This window comes from Dermacentor silvarum, chromosome 2 (assembly GCF_013339745.2).
Source record: "Dermacentor silvarum isolate Dsil-2018 chromosome 2, BIME_Dsil_1.4, whole genome shotgun sequence".
Lineage (NCBI taxonomy): Eukaryota > Metazoa > Arthropoda > Arachnida > Ixodida > Ixodidae > Dermacentor > Dermacentor silvarum.
Genome location: NC_051155.1, coordinates 29,869,758 through 29,879,159, shown reverse-complemented (window position 1 = coordinate 29,879,159; position 9,402 = coordinate 29,869,758).

Here is a 9,402-nt window from a genome sequence, read left to right as displayed (position 1 = left end):
GAGCACCCTTTCGCCTGCATCAGCCAAAAAAGTGGTCACCAGGTTTCGCAAAAGAAAAACATATGCGGATCCCACGCACTGTGGGAATCGATGTAAATGAGGCTGTCTATGCTGTTTGCTTTGACAATAATTAGCAGTGATACTGACGACGAATGTGTAAATTCTACAGCGTTTAGTCCAGTAAGAGAATGGTGAGTTGATGTTAAACGTTAGCTTGCGTGCACCACTGCTGTTTGCCTACATAGTACACAGAACACACAGAGAGATGTGTTCGCTTGAGGCGTTGAGCAGCCAGCGCAGACAGACTTCCCAGACGATGCGCGCTACTCTGGTGCTATCTCGTAGCCATCATCGCCGCACTACGCTTTTCTTTTCACACTTTCGCCATACCCTCCTCCTCCGCTTTCCTCTTTGCATCTTTCATTCCGCATTCGCTCTTTCATCCTTCGTTTTCTTGGTTACGCCGACGCTCTTCGCAGGAATGGGTGCCAAGGAGCTGCACTCTAAAACAGCAGCAAGCAATCGGCGAGATCCGCACGGACATGCACGTCTGTTACAACGGCAATCGTGCATCTCGAAGGCCCTGCGTGGCACCCATATGAATTTGCTTGCCAACAATGACTAGGCTGCAGCGACAGATGGTACTGCCGTTGACCGGTGTGCCCGAGCACTGCAGACCGCCATCGCAAAAAGAGTTTTCGCCGCCGGACGACACACTGCCCTGTTCCAGTACACCATAGTATGGAGGCGGCTTACCTCCCACTGAGCAGCAAAGCAATGTCGTGGAAGAACGCTCCAAGCGCGCCATCATTGATGAGGCGCGAGCGAATCGAGTTCCACTCGTTCAGTATGGCCAGGTCCACGTCCAGATGCAGCGCGTAAAATCCCGGCCGCATGGCATAAGGACCCGGCTCGATGCGCAGCAGCGGGTGTAAACCGCGGGTGAGGCTAAGCCCGACCAGGCTTTCGAGCAGCGAGAGGTGCGGCTGCGGTTGCGGCGGCCAGGTCAGCCCATGTTCCGTCATCACGGTGCGCACCAGGTCTGCATGATGGAATCGCTGCCATTAATCCATCCAGACAATCGCCAGTATGTAAACACTAGATGAGGATATCATACATCGGTGGTTTTCAGGGGCAACTGTTTGGCCTGCGTCAGACGTCCCCAGCTCTTTTATTCAGTGTGTGATTACTTCCACTACAAAAAAAAATATTTTGGCGCGAGAAACTAAAATGATCCTCGTTACGCAAATACGCCGCCTGCAGAAGTTACGTGCAATGACCTTGGTGCAATGCCATCGCCACTGAATTGTAAAAGATCGACTCCCAAGTTACAGCATCCAACTGCAATCCCACGCTTTCGCGGGGCGAAGAGGGAGAGCATTGTATGGCTGTATACACACATGCGCACACACTTATACCCCTGTCACACAGACAGCCTTAACCAAGGTTAAGCTAACTACGGTTACGGCTGACCGCAGTTACTGCTAGCTACATGGCAGACGTAACCGTAGTTAGCCCCCTAACCATGGGTATCGCAAACCGAGCTTGGCAACCTCGGTTTACTCTCGCAAACCGACGAACAGGCAAGATGGCGGACGCCATGGCAATTGCGAGTGCACCAGTGTCGTTTGAAATCGCAATGAGCCAAAGGCGCAGTAACTGGCCCGACGCTACACCAAGGGCACTTATATGCATTTGGGATGACCACCTTACCGCACTGCGGTCGAACATAAGGAATGCCCGAATATATGCGGAAATTCTGGAAGAAGTCAATGCCGGGCTGTCGCATGGAGAAACACCGTACAACATGAAACAGCTGTGACTGAAAATGGACAACCTTAGCAAGCGCTATCAGTAAGTACAGAATGTGCCGGTTAACATGTGCAACCATGAAATCGTGGCGTTTATGGTTGCGGAATAAGATGCTAATTGTAGAATAGAATAGAATCCACTTTATTTCCAACACACAAGTTGGGGGGCCCCCCAGGCAAAAAGCTGTCTCAGACAGCTTGACGGGACCTGGGGGCCTACAGAGAGCAACAGGCAGTGGATTTCACCGATTCGAACAATTATACAGTACACAGTACATACATACAATCAATATGAACAATATTGTAAACAATACAAACGGTTATTATGAAGAAATGAACTTGCTTGATACAGGTACAACATACATGGACACTATCACAGAATGCATAAATACTGCAGGAAATGAAACAGCCAGGAAAAGAAAAGACAAAACGATCATTGCTTCATTAGGTAATCATGCACCTCTGATTTAAACGTGCCGACAGGGGCGCTGAAATCAATGAGTTTTTAAGAGGTTGTATAGTGTTGGTATGCAGTAATCCAACCTAGATGTACTGTAATTTCTGTGTGTACGCAGAACTGGTATTAGCCTGTTACGTATGCTGTAGTCATACGGGGAATGTTCTGTATCGCTTGGAAGTTTATTTTTATACATATAAAGAGATAGTTTATAATCATATAACTTCGACGCTTTCAACATATTATGTTTAATGAATAGAGGACCAGTGGGTAATAGGCTCGGGTGTCCATTAAAGTTCTCAAAGATTCTTAGTACCTTCTTTTGGAGCCGCTCCAGTTTGTTATAGTTGGTGGCCGTTGTAGTACCCCAGACTGAAGTACAATATGAACGACGTGAGTAAAAATTAGCATAATATATTGCATACTTTAGTTTCATTGAAATTAATTCCCTTAGTCTTTAGAGGCAACCAACTGCTTTGCCTAATTCAGTCGTGAGCTTATTAACATGCATGTTCCAAGACATTGTTTCTTCGAACCAAACGCCCAAAAAATTTTCGGAAGCAACGCGCTACAGGGGCATTCCTTGAAAGTTTAGGGTGAGCTCGAAGTCACATTGTTTATGGAGCGGTTTAAAAATAATATATTTCGTTTTTTTATATTTAAGGTTAATCTGTTGGAGTTCAACCACTGTTCAAGGTTAATTAGGTTTTTGTTTATTGTTGTGTTTAAGTGAGCTAAAGTTGGTGCGGAAAAAAAAATATTAGTATCATCAGCATTCATGACCAGTTTTGGAGAATTAGGCACATCACACAAGTCATTGATGTAAAGTATAAACAATAAGGGCCCCAGAATCGACCCCTGAGGCACCCCGTGTTTTACCACAGTAGTCGGAGATGACAAGTCACCGACTTTCACACTGTTTTTTATTGTAAAGATAATTATTTATGAGATCATGGGTGACGCCACATATACCATAGTCATGCAGCTGTGACAGTAGAATGTTATGGTTTACACAATCAAATGCTTTCCTTAAATCGATAAGCAAACCCACAGTAAAAAGTCTGTTTTCAATGTTGCTAAGAATTTCATCCTTGATTAGCAATAATGCCATTTCAGTAGATTTTCCTTTCTGGAAGCCATATTGTGAATCATTCATAACGCGGTATTTAGTGAGAAAGTTCTTGAGCCGTGTATTAATGACATTCTCAAAAACTTTGGACAGGATAGGCAGAACAGATATCGGTCGGTAGTTTGTTATATCACTGATGGCTCCACCTTTGTGAACAGGAGTTATACGCGCCAGTTTAAGGTCAGATGGAAATATACCAGTCCCTAACATTTGATTAATTATGAATGTGAGCGGTAAGGCTATGATAGACGCCACATGCTTTATAGCAACAGCGCTCAGGCCATCCAACCCGGCGGCTACATTGTTTCTAATTCTGGAAATGAAATTTTCGATTTCTTCTGCAGTAACTGGACAAAGAATAATTGAATTAGCCAGTTTAGTACGTGCTAACAATGGCATTTTAGTACAAACACTATGGCTATTCGGCCATAGTAGGCTTCGCCGTGGAGTAGACTTCGCCGTGGAATAGGCTTCGCTCGAACGACAAAGTGTTGTTTCACCAGCATGCTTGTGCTTGCAGGGAAATGTTGCCGCAATCTTTTGAGTGTTTGTGTTGCGTTGCCGCTGTTATTTACCGCTGTATGTTTACTAGCACGTCTTTACTGATGCCAGCGTTATCGTGCTGCTGCGTGTGCTGGGCTTCAGGACTTGTGCCGCATTTACAGTTCCATACAACCCAAGGCGTCTGTGTTACCTTTCAGTCAGGCTACAGATAGAAATGTCTCAACAATGAACGAGATGTGAAAAACATCCATGGTATGGAGGCCCAAAAGGGTCCTGGCCATCTACTTTGTATCCAATTAAAATACTCGCCTGAGTCGCTGTACTGCCGCTCACAGCATTGCAGTAACTTGCTCGATACTTTGCTGAACCTTTCATTCTGAAGCACAAGCTTTTGTGAGAATAATACATGGTACACGAGTTGAGCTTCGTTAACATTAAACGAAAATTGCTGAGATATTTGCATAAATGTGGGGAGTATAATATGCTCAAGCAATCATAATGTTATTATAGTCAATACTTAATGTTTGTATAAGCCACGACAACTAAAGTGGCAACAGCCTGGGGTTCCGTGGTTTCTGGTGTTTTTTTTCTTTTTTGCATGTCGCTATCTGCTAGGTAATTGAAAATATTTTAGAAACATTTCTAAATCTCAATAAATATGGAAATGCCCAAGCATGCAGGATTTGTTGCAGGAAAGCCAAAATGCATAAAGTGGAATAGTATGTACCTCGCCACACTATTCTAAAATGTGCGCGCTAAAATACTTTTTTTTTTTAGGAAGGAGAGACTGCTTTGCACTACAACCGGGTCCAGCAGCTCGAAATGGCCCTACTACTGGCTACTCCACAGTTTGCTCGGCTCCTTGCCGGTGAACAATGAATTTCTGGTAGAGGAAAACATTGAGATAATTTACGATAACTGTGTACTTTGGGGGCCTAGTTGATTGCTGTTTAGGAAAGGGCAAAGATAGAGATTAACAAAGGAGAACTCCCCTAGTACACAATTGTCTCACTCATTGTTCATCTCAGAAACTGAAATTAGCCATTCTTCAAAGTATACTGTCTCTACTAATCTTTTGCATAATATTGTGTACCACTGAAACAGGCAGATAACTTGAAACAGCATTTCGGTTGTATGCCAAAGACTTTTTTATTATCAACATAAAAGTGCCAGCACACATTTGTTTAGTTGAAAAAACAGTACAGAAAGTAATTCTGATAGAGGTTGAATATGCTATGAAAGAATATAATCAACTATGAAATGGAATAGCACCATGTTAAAAGAACAATTGGTGTCCAACATCCCAAAGCAGCACTGAAGACATAAGACGCTGTAGTGAATGCATCATCAAAAAATTCAACCCAACGTTCCTTAATTTGTACCTATATGTGCAGGTACACAAGTGCTCTTGTATTTCATGTCAATAAAAATGCAGCTGTTACAGCTGAACATGACCAATTATTGCCATTGCTGCATACACGCCACAGACAGCAGTGCAAAAAATTGTACAAGAAAGCGTCACAAAAGGTCGAACATGCAGCAAGCATCTATTGTTTATTCCAAGTAGCAGTACGTCATGGGACGTAGTGTATCAGTGCTTATTTAAGTTCATGGTATGCTTGGCTGATTTACAGATTTCTCCCCTCCAATTTTTTTGGTTTCTGGCATTTATTGCGCTCAACAACTGACCAATAGGTTCGCTGGAAACACAGCCTTGCAAGCTATGCGACAACCTAATTTCAGTGTGTGACATATTGAACGTCAGAAAGCAGTATTTTTGCAAGACGGACTTAAAAATGTGGTGCATAGTGTACATTGTTTTTTTATGTTTTTCCTTGCACAGGTGCCAGAGGTTAGAGAACTGCCTGAAGACAGACAGGTGATCGGATCTTGGGAAGACACTGCAGCTTTGGAAGCCGATGGCAATGTGGCAGCCTCTAAGCCAGCAGAGATGCCATCCATGATGAAGCATCCTCGCCTCTCTGTAGCATGGATGGCCTAGCAGGGAACTTAAACACTAGCAAAAACAAGCTTGCAACTGGTCGCAAGTGGCCAGTCACTGTTGTGCAGTCGATCCTGGCCAGCCACAAGGAAGAAATGGTTTATGTGAGAAAGTCTGACAAGAAAAGGCAGAAGTTACTGCGAAACCTTGTGCGTCTCCAAGAATAATCGAATGATATGAATGCCAGCATGATGCGCATGATCGGAAAGTACTTTGAATCAAAGACAAACAAGCAATAAAACCGTTGATGCTCTGCTGTTTCACATACTGGCCTTGCAATTGATATCTGCACAATAACTTCTGGTAAGCATTCTAAGCATGCAAACGCTGAAAAGCATTCATTAGCACAGTGTTCAGTCGCCTACCATGTAGTGACTCTTCCCCAAATCGACGTGTGGTCAGTGTTCACAGTTTTAGACCCTAGTTGCTTAAGTATAACTGCTAAACTGACAAAATTACATAAATAATTTAATGCATAAGGCCAGACGTGGGGTGGTGGTGGTAATGTTGAAGCAGGCGGGGTTAGCCTGGCATTCATAGCCGGCAATTGTTCCGCCTGATCTTCCTTCGAGTTGAGATCAGGGGTGTGTCACCAGGTGTCGATGAGCCCCATGTCTCGCAAGAAGGCTATCAGCAGTTGTTGCGCTCTCTTCTAGATTGCCGTGGGCCCTCCGGGGAAAACGACGTCTTCAAAGGTCCTGTGCGTAAGACCACTCTTTTGTAGGCTGTCAACCATCACTTTTCTTTCTGTGTCAGACTGCGGGCACATCCAAATGAAATGTTCATTGTCACCACAAAAAGCACAGAATGGGGAAGCGCGAAGCCCAGTCTTGAATAACCAAGCTGGGGTGTATGCGGAGTCGGTCCTGATACGGTATAAAAGCATCGCTTCATCGCGGGTAAATCCATGAGTCACACAAGCTTCATGGAGATTCTTGTGGATCTCCCTAAAGTGAAGGTGGATTGCGTCCTTAGGGTTCTGAAAAGCTTTTAAAGCTTTCACTTTTGGGACACATGTCAGCACTAGGCGTGCAAGGGCGTCAGCTTTCTCGTTTCCATCAATTCCTACGTGTGATGGTATCCACTGGAACCTTATGTTAAATCCTTTGCTTGTTAGATCATTAATCAATGCCAGAGATTGCCTTGTAATTTTCTCTAGAGGTAGGCCACGATTTAATCTCTGTAACGCTGACTTGGAGTCCGTCAGCACCACGACATCTTGCGCAGCAAAGGCCCGTAGTTGCCGCAAAGCCGCGGTGATTGCGGCATTTTCTACTGTTGTAGAGGAAACTACGTGATCCAGTTGGCCAGACCATGACACATCAAGGGATGGTATGCAGAATGCCGCTGCACAGCTATCTGTTTGTGCGGGGCCACGGCATCGCTGATTCAATGCCGTGTCACTCACCCGTCATGTTCTTCCAGATAGTGCTGCTGGCTGTGTATAGCTCTTTATCGGCCGTTGCGTCAACCCTGCTGATGCTGCTTCCACTTTCCTAACCGAAGACGGCCTATCCCGGATTCTGCCACTGGACGAGCCGCCACTTCTGGTGAAGACGCGCTTCTTCGTCTGGCAACGTGCTACGCTGTCAGCTGACCCGGAACCTTTAAAGCGCGGGGATTCCAGCGGAGACACGGGCCACGGCATCGCTGATTCAATGCCGTGTCACTCACCCATCATGTTCTTCCAGGTCAGTTACTATGAGTGCAGTTGTTACCGCAGCAATGATGTCTGTCTGTTAGCGGTGTCGTGGCCCCCTCATGTTTTGAAGCGTTTCCGAGCGGTTTCAATGCACATGTGGCGTCTTTTGGTTCTTGGAGGCGATATTGAGATGAATCCTGGGCCGATAACTAAGGCCCAAGAAGAGAAGCTTGAAAGTGTGTTCAACACAGTACAGCGTCTTGAGGCTAGTAGCAATAACCTACTTGAAAGCGTTAACAAAATTTCACAGATTCATCTTTCACTGCAGAATGATTTACAGGCTCTAACTAAACGTGTCGAAGAACTAGAGTCAAAAAGCCAGGCGACAGCATCACCCGGGGCTTCTACTTCCTTTCAACCTGACATTTCAAAAATGCAAGAAAAAATAGACGACCTGGAAAACCGCTCACGCCGCTCTAATGTTCTTTTTTACGGTATTAGCGATACGAACAAATCTGAAGCATGGGACGTCTCCGAGCGTCTCGCCCGTGAATTTTGCACTCCACCATTTCCACCATAGCTAGGGCGCACCGCATAGGCCGTTTTTCACCTGATAAACCAAGGCCTATCATTGCTAAGCTGTTCAACGAAAAGGAAGTTGAAGCAGTCATGGCCAACGGCTTCAAGCTGAAAAACACGACATTCAGCGTTTCCCGTGACTACTCAGAAGCTGTTCGTGATATCCGACGTAAGCTGTGGCAGTTCTCTAAAACAGTAAAGAAAGATGGTGACCGCGTGCGCCTTAACTTTAACAAACTTACTATTAACAATGACACGTATTTCTGGGACACTGAAGTTGAATGCGTTGTACGTGCTTCTCAGCCTGTTTCAAAACCGTGCAATAGCGACAGCCATTGACACTCTGCAGTCTTTCGCCCAACTACTAGGGCTAATAAGCATTTTTGCTCACGTGTACGTCTTAATACGAACATGACTACGAGGTTTTGTTTACTAATATCCGAAGTGTAGTGCCCAAAAGCGTGCCTCTTTCCTCGCTGATCGATTCATGCTCTGCATCGGTCGTCGCACTAACGGAAACATGGCTAAATGACAGCATTCCCGATCATTCCATCCTTCTCACTGACTCTGAATTTAAGTTGTATTGCTGCGACCGTGAAAACCGCCTAGGTGGGGGTGTTCTTCTTGCCCTTAGTAAAGACCTTATTGCTATTCCCATTTTCATTCATACATATCTCGAGTCTACATGGGTGTCTTTGAAGAATGGTGCTACCAACATAATTATTGGTACTGTTTATCGTCCCCCTGATATGAATATGTTCACAGTCGAATTTCGCAGAGTATTAGTCGAGATATCGAAATTTTCTAATCCAACGCTAGGCATATTTGGTGATCTTAATTTTCCCACTATCGATTGGTCTACCTTATCTGAAGCTTCCTTGGAATCGGAGCCTCGTGCTTTCCTGAACATCTGCCTTGATTTCTTATTGTTTCAATTAATCAGTCAGCCCACACGACGTTCTTCAACCTCGGCTAACATCCTTGATCTAATTTTAACAAACCATCCCAATCTTTGTTCTGATATTGTAAATCATGATGGTCTTTCCGATCACGCCATTATCACAGGAAACCTGAACTTTTCACCCATTTAAAAAAGCGTTACTAAAAAGCACATTAGGTGTTACGGTAGAGCTAACTACGATCGTATCAACGAGGAATTGTCTACTTTCGCAAAAGTGTTTCTCGACGATCATGAAACCCGATCAGTAGATGAAAACTGGAGTTTGTTTAAAACTAAATTTGCCGACCTCATAAACAAATTTGTACCTGTCATAACAA